Here is an 18,343-nt window from a genome sequence, read left to right as displayed (position 1 = left end):
GCAACGAATGCGCATGCGTGTAAGTTACTGTCTTTTCGTAGTTACACATAGAAATAGTACTACGAAAGGAAAAAGTTGATCTTAATTTTGCGTAATTAAAAATACTAGCTCTTCAGCTACGAGTTCACGTAGGATTATGGGGATGTGTGGTATTTGTTACACGTGCCACCATAGTTGAAAAGTAGCGACGAACGGTTCGGTTACGGTTGGTTTGTAGGATATCTTGTGAGAATAGGGCAAGCTGAGTTTCGGACGAGCTGTGCTTTCTAAAACCGTGCTGATCTGTGGACACAAGCTTTTCAGTTTCAATCAAATTTATTGTATTCGAACTGAGAATATGTGCAAGAATTCTAGAGCAAAGCTCTGTAATTTTACGGATCCAGTGTTTTACCCTTCTTATCTACAGGGGCCACCTGCGTTTATTTCCAGTCGCTTGGGACTTTGAACAGCTTGACAGACTTGCGATAAATAAAAGCAAAATAAGGGGCCAGTGCCGTACAGTACTCTCCGTAAAACCGAATTGGGATTCCATCCGGACCGGACGACGTTTATGTTCTCAGCTCTTTCATTTGCTTCTGTACGCCAGGGATGACTATTAATTAGTATGTCTCCATACGGGAGTCTGTGCCAATGACGGTATGTTTGTACGATCTTCCTGCCTGAACGATATCTTGAAGATGAAATTTAAAAGTCTAGTTTTGCGTTTGCAACCTTCTATTATCACAGCAGACTGGTTAACTATTGACTGGATCAAAGCCTTTCATGGCTGAGTGATTTGACGTAGGACCAGAACGTCTCTGTACTAACATCGTCGATAAGGTCAGGTCTGTTTGTAGCTATCTAAACACTCTGCGTGGTGTCTGTTTGTTCTGTATCGTGTCTCCCTACCACTTTCGCGCAACGACGCTCTGAGCGTGTTTTTTAGGGAATTGACTAGTTTGAACCTGGGACCTGTTGCTGGTAAGAAGACGTCAGACCACACATGACATGTAGAATTCAGAAGAGTTCAGTGAGACTAGCGATGATATAACCAAATACTTAATGATTTCAGCGTCAGCCCCACTGCACTCCCTGTAAAGGAATCTTAATGCTAACTAAATTTAGTGGAAGGGGTTCAAGGCTTTCCTATTTTTAGTTAGCTGGTAAAATAACGTCGAAAAAGCAGTTAAGTTTACCATTGGAAATTTTATTCTCCTCACAAAACATCGTTTATAAATTGCACTATTGATAAAAGGAAATGTTTTAATACAGGATGGTAAAAACCAACTGCGTTCAACAAAAATGTGAACGAATATTCCCTGAATGGGTTTCCAAGTTCTACAGTGGATCGAAGGATGACCTATGCCATATCACATCTATAATCTAGGTTTAAATTAAGTTTCACAAGAGAGAAATCTATCAAAATGGTCTACAGTGACCCTCAATTATCTTTAATTACTTATCTAACTTGTGGCTGATGTGGCTTCTCAATAACTATATAACAGAAAAATCATGGCGTTTCAGATTTTTACTTCAAGTGGCAAATGTGAACACCATGAGCTTTAATTGACGATCGACACTAGTATTACGTAAAGGGGATGTAACAGATGAGACTTCTGCAGTTCTGAGTGAAGCCTTATGCGCTCAAAAATGCGGCATCGCGTGCGTTCATTACCTTGTCGCTGTTCGTCAGGGGGTGGCGGGCATCACAGCTCCGCTCACCTCGCTGTCTCGGAAGCAACTCTCTCCTAACTTCTCCTTACTACAATTTACCGAAGTTGGTTTAAAAAAAACTAACTGGCTGTGTTTTCATCTGACCAGTCAGGGTCTCAATGTTAACCTTAAGCTCCGCCTACAAAAATTCTGTCTATCCAATGAGAAAAGTTATACTTTTCGTGGTGGGGCAGTGTTTTTAAGGTTTGCAACGTAACGGAGAAGCGGAAAAGTCTCACGCTAAAACTTGCAGCTGGTGTGGTCCTTTTAGCGTTATCGTAAGATCTATACTGTTCTTCTGGAGGGCTCTATCTTTTAACATGGGCTGGGGGGTGGTCCTAATGTAATAGAGATGCGAAAAAGTCTCACGCTAAAACTTGCGGGTGGTGTAGCCCTTTTTGTGTTATCGTAAGATCTTTACTGTTCTGCTGGAGGGCTCTAGCTTTTAACATGGGCTGGGGGGTGGTCCTAACGTAACAGAGACGCGAAAAAGTCTCACGCTAAAACTTGCGGGTGGTGTGGTCCTAGTAGTTAGCTGGTGACGTGGGTGTCCGTCCGTCCCTTATCGTAGGGCCTTCCAGCTTAACACGGTTCTGATCTCGGCTTCTGTTCTCGTTTCTCCCCTCGGAACTGCGTCTGTCTCACGGTGGGAAGGTATGACATGCATTTAGGCATTCTTGTGTTAGTCTGTGGTATTCCATTTGCTCACTCGTTACTCGTATTACTTTGGTTAATTTAATGTCCCGATTTATTCGGAGCTATGTGACATACTACTGGATTTGCTTATCATGTCAGGGTTTTCATGGAAGGTGTTGGATTTGCCTGACAGCTTACAGCTACAGAGATTACAATAGTTCCGTTGCGTTTGGGCTCTTGAACTAGCTGCTCGAGACAATTTTCGGAAAACGCGAACAACATTACTACACAGGACTGCCTGTCCGTACCCCCTGCATTGAATCCACAGAAGTCCCAGTCTATACTGGCTGTGTTAAAGTTGTCTCCAACAATGCATAGTCTGGGTATTTCCGAGCTACTGGACGTAGACTTTCTTTGAATGAGTAAAGCGTTCTTTGTTTTGGAACGGCTGCGATTGTCCTTTGTAATTTACTGATGATAAAATACAGTGTTGGGAAGAAAATCTTAGCGCTTCTGTGCACCACCCATTCACTTGTAATGACCTCCTACTCTTTCCCAAGCTGCTCTTCCTCAGAAAGCATGGTCAAAGAAATTAGGGAAGTCTATGTCTGACAGTGAGATCGACACCGATTCCGGCCTATGGCACGCAGTTTGGTTACATCTTGGTATTATTCACGTGCACGCAACAGGAAGCGGCAACAGGCTAGTAACATTACAAAAATCTTGCGCCGTTGATAAATTCCTTAGTTTGGTCTGATGTACTCATCGTTAATCGTCGTAAGATGAATACTTTGTAATAAATGTCCTACATCTGTATCTATATACAGGATGACAAACTATATGAAACAAACGGAAATTAGTTACAAACTACGGTGTGCATACACTTTATTCAACATGTCAACGTCACTACAGATATTCAGATTTAGGGTATGACACGTTCGATATGCCTGCCATCATTGGCGGTGCTGTAGCGCAGGCGAATAGCGAAATTCTGCGTGACCCGCTGAATCGTAGGAACATCGATGCTGCCTATGACCTCCTGAATGGCTGTTTTCAGCTCAGCAATGGTTTTGAGGTTATTGCTATACATCTTGTACTTAATATAGCCCCACACAAAGGAGTCACATTGAAACATCCAGTTAGAACAATTTCTGAATTACTGTGCTGATAAACCTCTTACACTATTTGCTTTTCAAACAGCTGAGCAAAACTGAACGTACTCAAACATTCACTAAAGTGACACACAATATTTTTAGCGCAACGCAATCTGACTTTCAGAAATCCGTACAAAGGAATGGCCCTGATTAACATTAACCTGTACCTTTCACAAATCACTTACCTCACAAAAATCTTCATTATTCGAACTACTGCAATACAGCGAGCGCCACTACTGCCAGCTAAATAAAAGATTCAAACTACAGAAGGCACTAACTACTGATAGGCATAGTTAGCAATTGAAAGATTTTAATAGAGAACAAACAATGTATTTACCGCAATAGTGTTCAAAAGTCATAATGTATATAGCAGTTCATGACATCCAGTCTTACAAATTTCAAAACTCCGCCATCTCTCTCCCCACATCCACCACTGCTGGCGGCTCACCTCCAACTGCTCAACGCTACGCGCTGTTCACATCCATTTGCCCAACACTACAATGGCAGACAACAATGCAAACTGGCCAACAGACTGCACACAGCACAGCCAGTGATTTTCATACAGAGCGCTACGTAACGTTGCCAATGGAAATAAATGGAAATGTCGTGTGGCTAGGGCCTCCCGTCGGGTAGACCGTTCGCCTGGTGCAGGTCTTTCAATTTGATAAGAAAACATAAACAGCCTTCTTACAACTAACTATAATCACTTCAATAATAAAAGCTAAAATCACTTTCATTTAACAAGGTCACTTGAATAATAAAGGTGAAATGAGTTTCTTTTGAACGGGATACACAAGTCAGAAAAATTCATTACACAAACCTTTCTGATTGAATTACTTACAAACAAGAACTTCTTATAACTTCTATACTAACTGTAAGCACTTCGATAATAAAAGGTAAAATCAGTTTCATTTAACAAAGGGCACTTGAATAATAAAGGTGAGATAAGTTTCTTTTAAATAGGTCACCTTGGCAAGCGCAATAGGACAATTCACATAATTTCCAATTTCCACTACCTATCAAGTATTTCTATTTAACATGTACATAAGTTCAACTCCCGCTGCATGTAAGGTATAATTCAGAACACTAGTCTCCTTCCTTTATGGTTTTGAAGGTAAATATATAAGCAGTATAGCAAACGGAACAGACGCCTTGGCGTCCCAATGCAGAATAAACTTAACTTAATGCACGATCCCCACTCACTGCAACCCGTAGAACTCAGTGGCCGCCGTATCGGTTGCCATTTCCCCCGCTGCCAAAAGAACTTCCGATCCCTCCGGTACTGGTCGGCCAAGGCGTCGAACTCCGGACATTGATTTAGACACGGACTAGGTGCCTGCTGCAATGTTGCAACAGAAAAGCAGAAACACACAGCCACAGCCAAAAGAAGCAACGCTAACAGCCCCAGAATATAGTAAGATAAAATTCTGCAAAGATAGATCACATCAAGACAAAGGCAAATTAAAAATGTTTCAAAGAATTAACTGTAGACCTCAAATTTCAAAATATGTAAAATTGCCCCAGCACACACTAGTTTTAAAAGGGCAATGATGAGAACACTGGACTCGCATTCGGGAGGACGACGGTTCAATCCCGCGTCCGGCTATCCTGATTTAGGTTTTCCGTGATTTCCCTAAATCGCTCCAGGCGAATGCCGGGATGGTTCCTTTGAAAGGGTACGGTCGACTTCCATCCCCATCCTTCCCTAATCCGATGAGACCGATGACCTCGCTGTCTGGTCTCCTTCCCCCAAAACAACCCAACCCAACCCCCAATGATGAGATAAAGCATAATACTATTACACCAGTACGTCGCAGTTCCAATACAATATTGACACTCATAAGAAAAGGTAGAAGCTAGTGGTAACACGGTTAGGCCCGAGTGCAAAACTAGAAATCTCGAATGCCTACTTCTTCAATAGGCAGCTGCGTGGTACATAGTTTAACTCCACTAGCCAAAATGAATAACACATTGCTCAGCGTCCTGTGTAGAAGACCGGGGCCCAGCCACGCCTCAAGAACTTGCAATAACAGGTCCGCTTCCGCACTCCGAGCCACATACACCGGTCAAATCCATCTAACTCCACGCAAACACAAGTTTCAGTCTCTGAGCAGCGACACGTACCGGCCGTTCCGAAGCCAAAACACAGTCAGCCCGCCAGCCCACCACCACCACCACCACCGGCCAACGAGGCAAAGATAAGCAACGCCAGAGGGAAACAATCGATCCGGCTGAATCTAACGGAGAAAGCGACTGTCGCCAGCGCCTCCCCACGTATCAGTTTTGTGAATTATTTCTGAGAGTGGAGACGGAAGACAACAACTTCGTTCCGTGCGTGGTGTCCAGTGATGTGGCTCTATCCTGTTTAAGTGGAAAGCTGAACCCCCACAGCATCAGGATGTGGGGAACGCAGCAGACACACACCTTAGTCGGCAACGAGAGGGGCTCTTCAGAACATGGCCTGTTCTGACGCCATTTCCCGAGAAATTTACGGCCCGTTCTATATGCAGAAAAGACGATTACAGGAATCACGTATCTGGGTATGTTGGACATCTGCATTTTTCGAAACTGCGACAACGTGCCAAAAATTTCGTTTTTCCTCAGGACAAAGCATAATCGCATTGCCCCCTGCGTCTAAGAACATTCGCTAGAAATGAGCTGTCTCGACGGTGGATCAGCCGTAAGGGGGGGGGGGGGGTTATGGACCTCGCACTGCACTACTGGTTATTCCACGCAAGATTTTGTTTTTGGTGAGGTTTTGCGAAAGTCTCCGTCATTGTGCCTCGCCTTCCAACACTTCCGGGTGAACTGCGGCACAGCTTAGCAACACCAGAGAATATACTTAACCCGAGACACGTTCGCAAAAGTATGGCAAGAGTCTGACTGTCGTCTCGGTATTTGTCGTATATCTGGTGGAAGGTATATCGAATATTTGTGAAACGTAAATGAAAACTTCTCTCCTGAATGTTCTTGTAAAATATACCCAAAGGCTGTACTTGCATCCACGAAGAATCAGATCGTTCTTTCGAAAATGAAACCCTTGTACTCGTACTCTTAAGGGGACCACACCCAGCCTATCTAACCCATGTTAATTTAGGCAAGTATTTGACCCAACATCAACATCAACAACATCAACATCATCATTTAAGACTGATTATGCCTTTCAGCGTTCAGTCTGGAGCATAGCCCCCCTTATACAGTTCCTCCATGATCCCCTATTCAGTGCAAACATTGGTGCCTCTTCTGATGTTAAACCTATTACTTCAAAATCATTCTTAACCGAATCCAGGTACCTTCTCCTCGGTCTGCCCCGACTCCTCCTACCCTCTACTGCTGAATCCATGAGTCTCTTGGGTAACCTTGCTTCTCCCATGCGTGTAACATGACCCCACCATCTAAGCCTGTTCGCCCTGACTGCTACATCTATAGAGTTCATTCCCAGTTTTTCTTTGATTTCCTCATTGTGGACACCCTCCTGCCATTGTTCCCATCTACTAGTACCTGCAATCATCCTAGCCACTTTCATATCCATAACCTCAACCTTGTTGATAAGGTAACCTGAATCCACCCAGCTTTCGCTCCCATACAACAAAGTTGGTCGAAATATTGAACGGTGCACAGATAACTTAGTCTTGGTACTGACTTCCTTCTTGCAGAAGAGAGTAGATCGTAGCTGAGAGCTCACTGCATTAGCTTTGCTACACCTCGCTTCCAGTTCTTTCACTATGTTGCCATCCTGTGAGAATATGCATCCTAAGTACTTGAAACCGTCCACCTGTTCTAACTTTGTTCCTCCTATTTGGCACTGAATCCGTTTATATTTCTTTCCCACTGACATTACTTTCGTTTTGGAGATGCTAATCTTCATACCATAGTCCTTACATTTCTGATCTAGCTCTGAAATATTACTTTGCAAACTTTCAATCGAATCTGCCATCACAACTAAGTCATCCGCATATGCAAGACTGCTTATTTTGTGTTCACATATCTTAATCTCACCCAGCCAGTCTATTGTTTTCAACATATGCTCCATAAATAATATGAACAACAGTGGAGACAGGTTGCAGCCTTGTCTTACCCCTGAAACTACTCTGAACCATGAACTCAATTTACCGTCAACTCTAACTGCTGCCTGACTATCCATGTAAAGACCTTTAATTGCTTGCAAATGTTTGCCTCCTATTCCATAATCTTGCAGAACAGACAATAACTTCCTCCTAGGAACCCGGTCATATGCCTTTTCTAGATCTATAAAGCAAAGATACAATTCCCTGTTCCACTCATAACACTTCTCCATTATTTGCCGTAAGCTAAAGATCTGGTCCTGACAACCTCTAAGAGGCCTAAACCCACACTGATTTTCATCCAATTTGTCCTCAACTAATACTCGCACTTTCCTTTCAACAATACCTGAGAAGATTTTACCCACAACGCTGATTAAAGAGATACCTCTGTAGTTGTTACAATCTTTTCTGTTTCCATGTTTAAAGATTGGTGTGATTACTGCTTTTGTCCAGTCTGATGGAACCTGTCCCGACTCCCAGGCCATTTCAATTATCCTGTGTAGCCATTTAAGACCTGACATTCCACTATATTTGATGAGTTCCGACTTAATTTCATCCACCCCAGCCGCTCTATAGCACTGCAATCTATTGACCATTTTTTCCACTTCCTCAAATGTGATCCTATTTCCATCATCATTCCTATCCCATTCTACCTCGAAATCTGAAACATTACTGATCGCATTTTCACCTACATTGAGCAACTCTTCAAAATATTCCCTCCATCTGCCCAAGCCATCAACAGGATTCACCAGCAGTTTTCCTGACCTGTCCAAAATACTTGTCATTTCCTTCTTACCTCCCTTTCGAAGACTGCTAATTACACTCCAGAATGGTTTTCCAGCAGCTTGACCCATAGTCTCCAACCTGTTTCCTAAGTCTTCCCACGATTTCTTCTTCGATGCTGCAATTATCTGTTTGGCTTTGTTTCTTTCTTCAACATAACTTTCTCTATCTACCTGGGTTCTGGTACGTAGCCATTTTTGATACGCCTTCTTTTTCCTTTTACAGGCTGCCTTGACTGTATCATTCCACCAAGCTGTTTGCTTCATCCTACTTTTACACACTACTGTTCCAAGACATTCTTTAGCCACTTCTAGTACTGTGTCCCTGTACCTTGTCCAATCCTTTTCCAATGACTGTAATTGACTACATTCAACTAACTGGTACCTTTCTGAGATCGCTGTTATGTACTTGTGCCTGATTTCCTTATCCTGAAGTTTCTCCACTCTTATCCTCCTACATATGGACCTGACCTCCTGCACTTTCGGCCTCACAATCCCAATTTCACTGCAGATTAAATAATGATCAGTGTCATCAAAGAATCCCCTGAATACACGTGTGTCCCTCACAGCCTTCCTGAATTCCTGATCTGTTATTATATAGTCAATGACAGATCTGGTTCCCCTGCCTTCCCAAGTATACCGGTGAATGTTCTTATGTTTAAAAAAGGAGTTTGTGATTACTAAGCCCATACTGGCACAGAAATCCAAGAGTTGTTTCCCGTTCCTGTTGGCCTCCATATCCTCTCCAAATTTACCCATAACCTTTTCATACCCTTCTGTTCGATTTCCATTAAAATCACCCATGAGCAGAACACCGTCCTTGTCCTTTACTCTAACAACTACATCACTGAGTGCCTCATAAAAACTATCCATCTTATCTTGATCTGTCCCTTCACAATGCGAATATTCTGACACAATCCTAATTTTCTTGCTAGACACTGTCAAATCTATCCACATCAGTCGTTCGCTTACATACCTTATTGCAACTACGCTGGGTTCCATTTCTTTCCTGATGTAAAGCCCTACACCGCATTGTGCTATTCCTGCTTTGACTCCTGACAGGTAGACCTTGTATTCTCCCACTTCCTCTTCTTTCTCACCCCTTACCTGAATGTCACTAACAGCTAAAACGTCCAGCCCCATTTCTTAAGAAAACTATTTGATGCAGGACCTTAATATTTTTGCTGTATGTTACAAGATGCTAATATAGTAACTGTACTAAAATCTACTTTATCCATTTTATGGTTTTTTAATAAATACTTTTCTAAATTTATTAACAAAAAACATTAAGTATTTTCTGCAGAAAATATTTTTTGTGAACTTCCTAATGGGGGAATATTAATGAATGTAGCACCAGAGGTGGCTTTTTATGTTATGCGGAGTCTGTGAAAAATTCACTCATTTATCTATGATAGTTTCTGATATAATGGGGCATATTTACTGAAAATTTTAGTTTGCAGGAAATTGACATTAAGAAAATTTTTTTGAAATTGTTACTTACAGCTAATTAAAACTGTCCTGCTGCGTATGATGGCCCATCTTTGGCCCTAGAAGGTCTTCCAGCTTCTTTTTCACCTTCCTGGATGTTTGTCTTGCTTTCTTGGCCATGTTAGATGCAGACCTGTCTGCATCGGCTATCCCCATTTTATCGCAATGTCGCAGCCCAGTGATCTTATTTTCACCAGGATTAATTCCCAGCTGTTTCAGTACCCAACACTTTCCAATATTACCACAATTGAATGTAATAACAGCATCATGAACTCCTAGTTTTTTGTATGCATGCCTACAAATACAGTTTTAGGAAGGTGGTTCCAAATTATGCTGTTGAAACATTCTTTTGTGTTCTGTGTCTGCCCATGCAGACATTTCCTTAGAACGCCAGGATGAGCCAAGTCTCTGAAAATAGGTTTAATTGCTGTAATAACAGCAGCAGGAAGAGAATGCTGGTGAGAATAAGATTCTCCAGGTGCCTGAGCCCTATTGTATTTGCACGACGAATTTTCTCCTGATGGGCACAATCCATGACATGGCTTATCTTCAGCAGAGGACTTATGGAAGAATATGGCCCAAACCTCTCTCTTCATTGCCTCCAGATTTTCTTTATTTCTACTAATTGCCTGTCCATAGTATACCTGCAACTTTTCTATAACAACTACCTGCAATCACACTTGAACAAAACTAACCGCATGTTTAAAAGCGTGTTGTTTACAAACAGCACAAACAAAAGAATACCGACCGTTGCATTCCAAGGATAGCCAACACACTCGGGAGAAAAAAAAAAAAAAAAAAAAAAAAAAAAAAAAAAAAAAACCTAACGTGCAACGTAGGCGATATAAAGTTCTAAAATATATGCAGAAAACTGGATGACAGAAAAGTGGGCGTGGCACATAAACACACGTGGGCGGAAAATGCTCTTTAAGTGCTCGAAAAATTATTTTTTGAGCAAAATCCTTTTCAGAGTACGTAAATAGAACCTTAATATATCGAAATATAATGAATACCGAAAATCGATTTTTTTCGACCTGAACCACGGTGTGGTCCCCTTAAGTTAAAATATTCCGAGGTTTCTATCTTCAGTCAGGTAAAAGATCAAACAGCTCGTCATATGCCAACTACAGTTCTGTTTCCCGCAATAACTTGGTGAACGCTTTTTCAAATTCGTGCCGTCGCATGCCCTTCTGCCAGTTGGACGTATTTCTGGAACTGAGCATGCCCTTCTACCATTTGGGCTTATTCTTGGAAGTGAGCTGTGTGGAGCTGTGGGGTAGTGTTTCGGGGCGACCTCCTTCCGTCTGCGCTGCCGGCGTCCCGCTGGACCGCAGTGTAAAATCGCATATGTGTAGCCGAGGCAGCGCGTTGCACGCTGGGTTGCATACGTGGCAGGCGTAGCGTGCTGGCGATCGGCCACTACTCAACATCACTTCAGATCGGGCGCGCACCGAAGCGAACGAACGCTCCCTACTCTGTAAATGCTAGGCCAGGACGAATAAATAGCATACGGTCGTGTTCGCTTCATATTCTGCAGGACCAATCCGTCAAAGGAAGTTCGCATGCTCTCTTTTCCCGCTCTCGCAGCACTTAAAGAGCGTTTTTCTGTTGTTTCTCGGGCCAACTGCACTGGGTAACAAAATTAAAGAATTACTTTTTTGAAACCCCGTAGTTGTCTTCTATTACGGAGCATAAGTTTGAAGTTTAAGTCAAAGATACCTACAACCTCCCTCTGTAATCGTGTAAAAGCGTGATGCCGCCTCAGGCAGCAAGGTGTCAACATATGCGGAAAAAAAGCCGCAGCTCGGGGGAGTTCCCATGAGCTGTGAGGCGAGTTAATGATGTCTGCTTCGCACCAAATTTCACCAACATTCTGCCAAATACCACCGCGGACGTGTCGCACTATGGGAAGGTCGTCACAACACCTCGTACTTACATTTCACCCCTTCTTTTGACACACCTGCGATGGTGGTTAGAATTTCAACACCCAGCGCTTAATCACGCGGTTTTCTTATGCGTTTCGGACACTCCACCGCTAATAATCGACATGAAAATGCATCAGGGGGTGACATAGACGGCGACAATGAAATGCCCCTACCCTCCATCCCCACACATTTCGCTGTCGAAAACGACAGTTCTGTAGTGCGATGAGCTGCAAGAGGACGTTCTTGACGACGTCAAACACTGCTGACAGCCTTAACCCTACTATAAATACATCGCAGTAGGGCTGCTGCAGCACTGAACGTATCTCAGCCCTTGGGAGGGTTGCGCAACCGCAATCCTTACTCTGGCATAAGGGGTGGAACCACCAGGGACCGTTCAAAGCCATTCGACGAATTTGAACGAGATCCGAAGCAGAAAATATCACATGCTGTTTCAGGCCTCCTGTTTCCCATCCTTCGTGGCATGATCACGCAGGAGTGCAACGTTAACATGTGTGTGAATAAAACGACAAAGGGTCGCTCTAGGACGCCCCCAGCTTGGCAACACTCTGACTGTCACCCACTCATCTTTGTTGAGCACGTTAGAAATGTACCTGTTGGAACTTCCGACTCCAATTCAGGTTGGATGCTGCTCTAGCGCCTGAAGGTAGGCACACACCACCCACGGATTGTGGAAGGGGTTGCCTAACTCTCAGATGCTAGAACAGCCGCTAGAGTGATTTGATGCCGAAATTTGTGAAGCTTCATTTCTAACTTGCTCGACAAAGATAATTGGGTGGTACTGAGGGTGTTGCCGAACTGGGGAGATTTACAGGTACCCTTTGCCCTTTTGTTCACGCACATGTTAATCTCGAATGAAATTTTCACTCTGCAGCGGAGTGTGCGCTGATACGAAACTTGCTGTCAGTTTGAAACTGGGTTCCCGTCCGAGACTGTGTGCTGTAAGGGTGCCACAAATGTCAATCAAAGGGGTGCTACTATGAAAAGAAGTCCTGGTTGTCGGACCGCATGGCAGGCGACAGTAACATTGGTACGATATTGCAGTGTCCTGTGTTTTTCTGATTAGGATACAAAGTTCGTTTGGACATGCATGCTTTCCAAAGAAACAGGCACTGCAGCGACTACATTGGTTGTGAAATACATGAAATGAATTCGGAGTTGTGAATAAGGACAACCATCAGCTGTAGAATTGAATGACGACAATGCAAGTTTGTGCCGGGCCGGGATTCGAACTCGGATTCCCTGCTTACTACGAGCGGTCACCTTACCATTTGGCTATCCGGCCACGACTCACGGCCAGACCCAAACTTCATAACGGCTGCAGTCGGGAACTTTGCATCGTAATCAGAGCAACACAAGCACTGCAGTATCGTGTTCATCTGCCGATACCGGGCAAGCGGCTTTCAAGTACAACGTCTAACCTGTACGGGAACATACATAGTGGATCTACGAGTACAGGTCGTAGACGGTATATCGAAGTATGAGTGTGGTCATGAGTCTTGCACGGATAGCGAAATGGTAAGGCTACCGCTCACCGTAACCGAGAAATCCGGGTTCGAGTCCTGGCACGGCACAGATTTTCATTGTGTAAGCGTACTGTCATATCGCTGGCTTGGTTGTGGAGTATCTTTGCGGGCAGCCGCGTCTGCAGAGCCGAGCGCGGGACACGGAACTGGTATGTTGTGTAGTGGGTATCTCTGCACGTAAGAAGCATTGTTAGTGTGGAAGTTGAACTGTTCTACAAGTGCTATTACAGTAAAATGATGAAATAAGCAAGTGATTCGGAGGAAAGTGCGTCAAGAGGTAATTTAAAAATGTGCAGTGCTGCTGATAACGTATTTGTGTATCCTCTCGTTGCGTGTCGTACCGTACTGTATCAATCATCTGCGCCGTGTTCGGTCTCCCAGAATGAACTGATGTGAATCAGCAAAAATTAGTTACCATAAAAGAGAGCAGTCACGTGCCAGTGTCTTGGAGCGAGCGTGAGAATTTGCGTTCGGTCATCGCGTTCCGCATTATCAACAATCAGCCGCGCCGCGACAGTTACGCGCACGCTCGTACAACTGAGAAATGTGAACTGTAAATTTAACTTTGTGAACAGTGTTAAAATTTATTACTAGTGTCAAGGAGGACTGGTAGCAAATATCTGTGTATGCGTGACGAGCGTAAGAACTCTCGTTCGATCATTCGGCTTCCGCATCATCAACAGTCACCCGCGTAGTGTCGGTTACGCGTACGCTCGTCTGAGTGATATTGTGGACTGGTAATCATACATTAATTGGGATAAACACTTATGAATTAGAATGTAAACAGTTCAACCTGCGATTTTCTTTAATCGTCTCAGAATATAGTTGTTCATACCAGACGTCGGACAGTGTTGTGTTTTAACGTTGAGTGGCTCACCTAAACCCGCTTGCATTTTTTCGATAGATAATTTCAGGCAAGCCAACAGCTAGCAGCTGTGTGGAGCAGAACAGTACGACCGCCGCGGGATTATTACGTACGTGGTGTTGACAGGGCACAGGGTACACGATCAAGGAACGACAACCACTTTAAAGTACCCCGCCCATTTGTACTTCCGGTCGTGTTACAATTGTCGTCATTCCATTCTACAGCTGACGGTTGTCCTTCATTTAATGTAACATTGGTAACCCACCGTTGTCTGGGACGTTCCCAGACACGTCTTTGCTGGCCATCGAGGCTCAGTTAGAAGCGGGACTCTTCACTGAAAAGAATTTTACTCGAGTCAATGAGATTCCAGACGGAAGATGTGTCTGCAGACGTCCCAGACAGCAGTGGGATACCAACTAGACTGTTATCTGACGACCGGCCGGAGTGGCCGAGCGGTTCTAGGTGCTACAGTCTGGAGCCGCGTGACCGCTACGGTCGCAGGTTCGAATCCTGCCTCGGGCATGGATGTGTGTGATGTCCTTAGGTTAGTTAGATTTAAGTGGTTCTAAGTTCTATGGGACTGATGACCTCAGAAGTTAAGTCCCATAGTGCACAGAGCCATTTGAACCATTTTTTTTGGTCATCTGACAACCAGGAGTGATGGTCTGGTGTGCCATTTATTTTCATAGCAGGAGCCCTATGGTTGCCATCTCTGGCACCCTTACAGCACAGCGGAATGTCGACTATATTCTTCATCCTGTTTTGTTGCCCTTCTTGACAAGTTATGTTGGGCTTACATCTCATAAAGATAATGCTGAGAGTTTCTGCCGCTTGTCTTCGTGCTTCCCAAGCCCTCCTTTGTTCACCCGGGTCGCCGGACCTCTCTCCAATTGAGAAATTTTGGAGTGTTATGTGCAGGGTCCTCCAAACAGATCGGCATTTTGGCAATTCAGTCTAATGCGCCCAGTATCTAGAATTTATTTGCTGATCAAACGTTCGAGTTTGTTAGGATGGAACGTTTATAATTGACAATGTTATCTCAATATATGACAGTTCACTTTGACATTCATAGCTATTGCTTGATGAGCTTCAGAGGCGAGTAACAATCTCAATCACGGCATGACACGATCTTATCATACTGAGACATGCAAATCTCACAATAGGTAAGCAGTGATGGTACGGCCATGAATTGACAGTGAATGGAGAAATTTATTTATTCATTATTTATTTCATTAACAGTACAGAGTAACCCACCGCCTTGAAATGGAAGGTAGGTCGGATGTTTCTCAATCTAATAGCAAAGACTTCTCATTGTTACAGTCTTATTGGTATACAGTTGTTAATGCTTTTTTTAAATAATGTAAAGAACATAATATATAAAGATTTCTCTGAGGTTACAGCGAATTGAATGCTTAACAATTGTTAAAAAGGTTCCATATAATTTGTTACTACCTAGTTGATGAGAGTATAATTTACATAATGCAAATGTCAAAGAAAAAGACAAAAAAGAAAATGTAGCACAAAGAGCGTGGTTAAGAATAATTTTTAATATATAGAGGGAAGTGATATGCTGTATTTGGATGAGTAACACAGTCTAAGTAGCATGTTGGTTAGTAATGGGATGTTTCTATCTATTTCAGATGAGAAGGTCTCGGTACAACCTCGAGCTATTCTCATCTGAAATGGTTTGCGCTAATGTATATTTACACAGATTATGCAGATTAAATGCTGATTGAGCACTTCGTACACGGAATACATCAATTTTAGCGTCACATGAGAAATACTCTTATGTTTGTAACTTGTCAGTTGAAATAGAATATATTTCATTGTTACTTGAATGCATTATTCCTTAAATAACTTAATACACTTCTGATATATGAAATTCACTGATTATAGCTTCGAACAGAGAAGAGAATATACTTCTGTCTGCACACAGTAAGACGAGCGATACATTACTGCTTGTGCGCAGTATACTCGTACTTTAAATACTACGCAGGATGCCATAGAGAGGTAGGAGGAGCCTCGGAATAGAAGTTCTTCGAGACAAGCGACATTACCTTATTACTACAGTCTTAGTATGTGGTGCCGGTGTTTATTGTTTTGTGATTGTTGTGTTGTTTGTGACTGTGTTATGTCATGCAGTGTCATACATTGTTGGTTTTGGTCCCTTACATGTTGATCCCTTCTGAGTCATGTTCACTTAGTGTTCCTTCCTCGGTTTCGGGATCTGTGGTCGTGTTTGTGTCCTCCCATGTGGTTTGTTGTGATGGAGATAGTGCTACCATTGGGGCAGCACTACAATCCTGGAGGCTGCTGCATCCAGCTGAACGAACTAATCGTTGTTCCCGTCTGTCCAGGGCACGCTGCAGCAGCAGTACGTTCTTACCACGAGCTGCATCGGCTGGTGTCGAACGGTAGGAGTCGAGGTGGCTCTCCGCCACTGTATGTTCCACTGCTCTCCGCGTCCTCAGTATGAATCTTCATGTCCTCTCTACTCTCTGTCTCCCATCTGAGTGTGACATCCACTCTTCTCCACGTCCTCAATTTGAATGTTCATACTTCACCTCTAAAGCGCACTCTTCTGTGGTGGTCTTATAGGTTTGGTGCCTCCTCAGATTTCCATCCAATTTCTTTGCCAACATTGGCCAATAGTATATTTTTATAAAGTCCTTACTCCCTGCGGTAACGGCCTTGCCGCAGTGGATACACCGGTTCCCGTGAGATCACCGATATTAAGCGCTGCCGGGCGTGGTAGGTAATTGGATGGGTGACCATCCAGGCCACCATACGCTGTTGCCATTTTTCGGGGTGCACTCAGCCTCGTGATGCCAATTGAGGAGCTACTCGACCGAATAGTAGCGGAGTCGGTCAAGAATACCGTCATAACGACTGGGAGAGCGGAGTACTGACCCCACGCCCCTTCTATCTGCATCCTCCACTGAGGATGACACGGCGGTCGGATGGTCCCGGTAGGCCACTCGTCACCTGAAGACAGAGTGCTTTTTTTTTCCTTACTCCCTGCATCAGCTTCACATAAACACTTCCAATCCACTTCTTTAGCGCCATTCCTTGTTACAAAGTGGAACATACTACAGACGTCTCAGCTTGTCCACCAGGGACAAGGCGTGTTATTGCCACTGGCACATTTTTGCCACCGTGGCAATACAAAAAAAAAACACCTTCCCCTCTTTTATGATTGGCTTCGAGAGTGACTCGCATTCTCATACCAGCACAGCTTGTGGTGTTTCCTATTGGCCAGCTTTCTAAGATGTCATCTCCATCTGGAGCCTACATCCCTGTATACTGGAATACCCCTAACGGCACCAGCGTTCTTCCTCGTCCACCTGCAGACGGTCTATGCTGTCTGCGGGCTGGAGGGAACAGTGGGGTTCCGCACTGTTGTCACCTTACCTCTATTCCGTCCCGCCGCCTTCTCCCTAGGTCACGTCCTAGTTCTGCAGAAACACAACGCTGCTTGCAGCACAAGGGAGCGATCGTTGCTGTGGCCCATCGCTGCCAAGTTTTCGTTTGCCCCAAACAGGCCAATCTTTTACACCTCCATTTATACTGCTTATCTTCGTGCTGGCCAAACCGTACCGATAAAATGCCCCAAACGGGCAGAATTTGGCACAATAGCCTTCAGGAGGACATCGAACAACACTATAAACCAATAGCAACCCGAATAATTACATGCAAATAGGCCAGAGGTAGACTAACGTGTTACTGACTTGCTCAGTCTGTGAAACTCTTTATCTTACATAAATCATCCAATTTTTATGAAATTACAGTCATACGTTTGTCTGTACATGTACAGTACTGGCCATTAAAATTGCTACACAAAGAAGAAACGCATATGATAAACGGGTATTCATTAGACAAATATATTACGCTAGAACTGTCATGTGATTACATTTTCACGTAATTTGGGTGCATGGATCCTGAGAAATCAGTACCCAGAACCACCACCTCTGGCCGTAATAACGGCATTGATACGCCTGGGCATTGAGTCAAACAGAGCTTGGATGGCGTGTACAGGTACAGCTGTCCATGCAGCTTCAACACGATACCACAGTTCATCAAGAGTAGTGACTGGCGTATTGTGACGAGCCAGTTGCTCGGCCACCATCGACCAGACGTTTTCAATTGTTGAGAGATCTGGAGGATGTGTTGGCCAGGGCAGCACTTGAACATTT

The sequence above is a fragment of the Schistocerca cancellata genome, chromosome 8 (assembly GCF_023864275.1).
Source record: "Schistocerca cancellata isolate TAMUIC-IGC-003103 chromosome 8, iqSchCanc2.1, whole genome shotgun sequence".
NCBI lineage: Eukaryota > Metazoa > Arthropoda > Insecta > Orthoptera > Acrididae > Schistocerca > Schistocerca cancellata.
The sequence above is the reverse complement of the archived record's forward strand: the minus strand, read 5'-3'. Positions refer to the sequence as shown.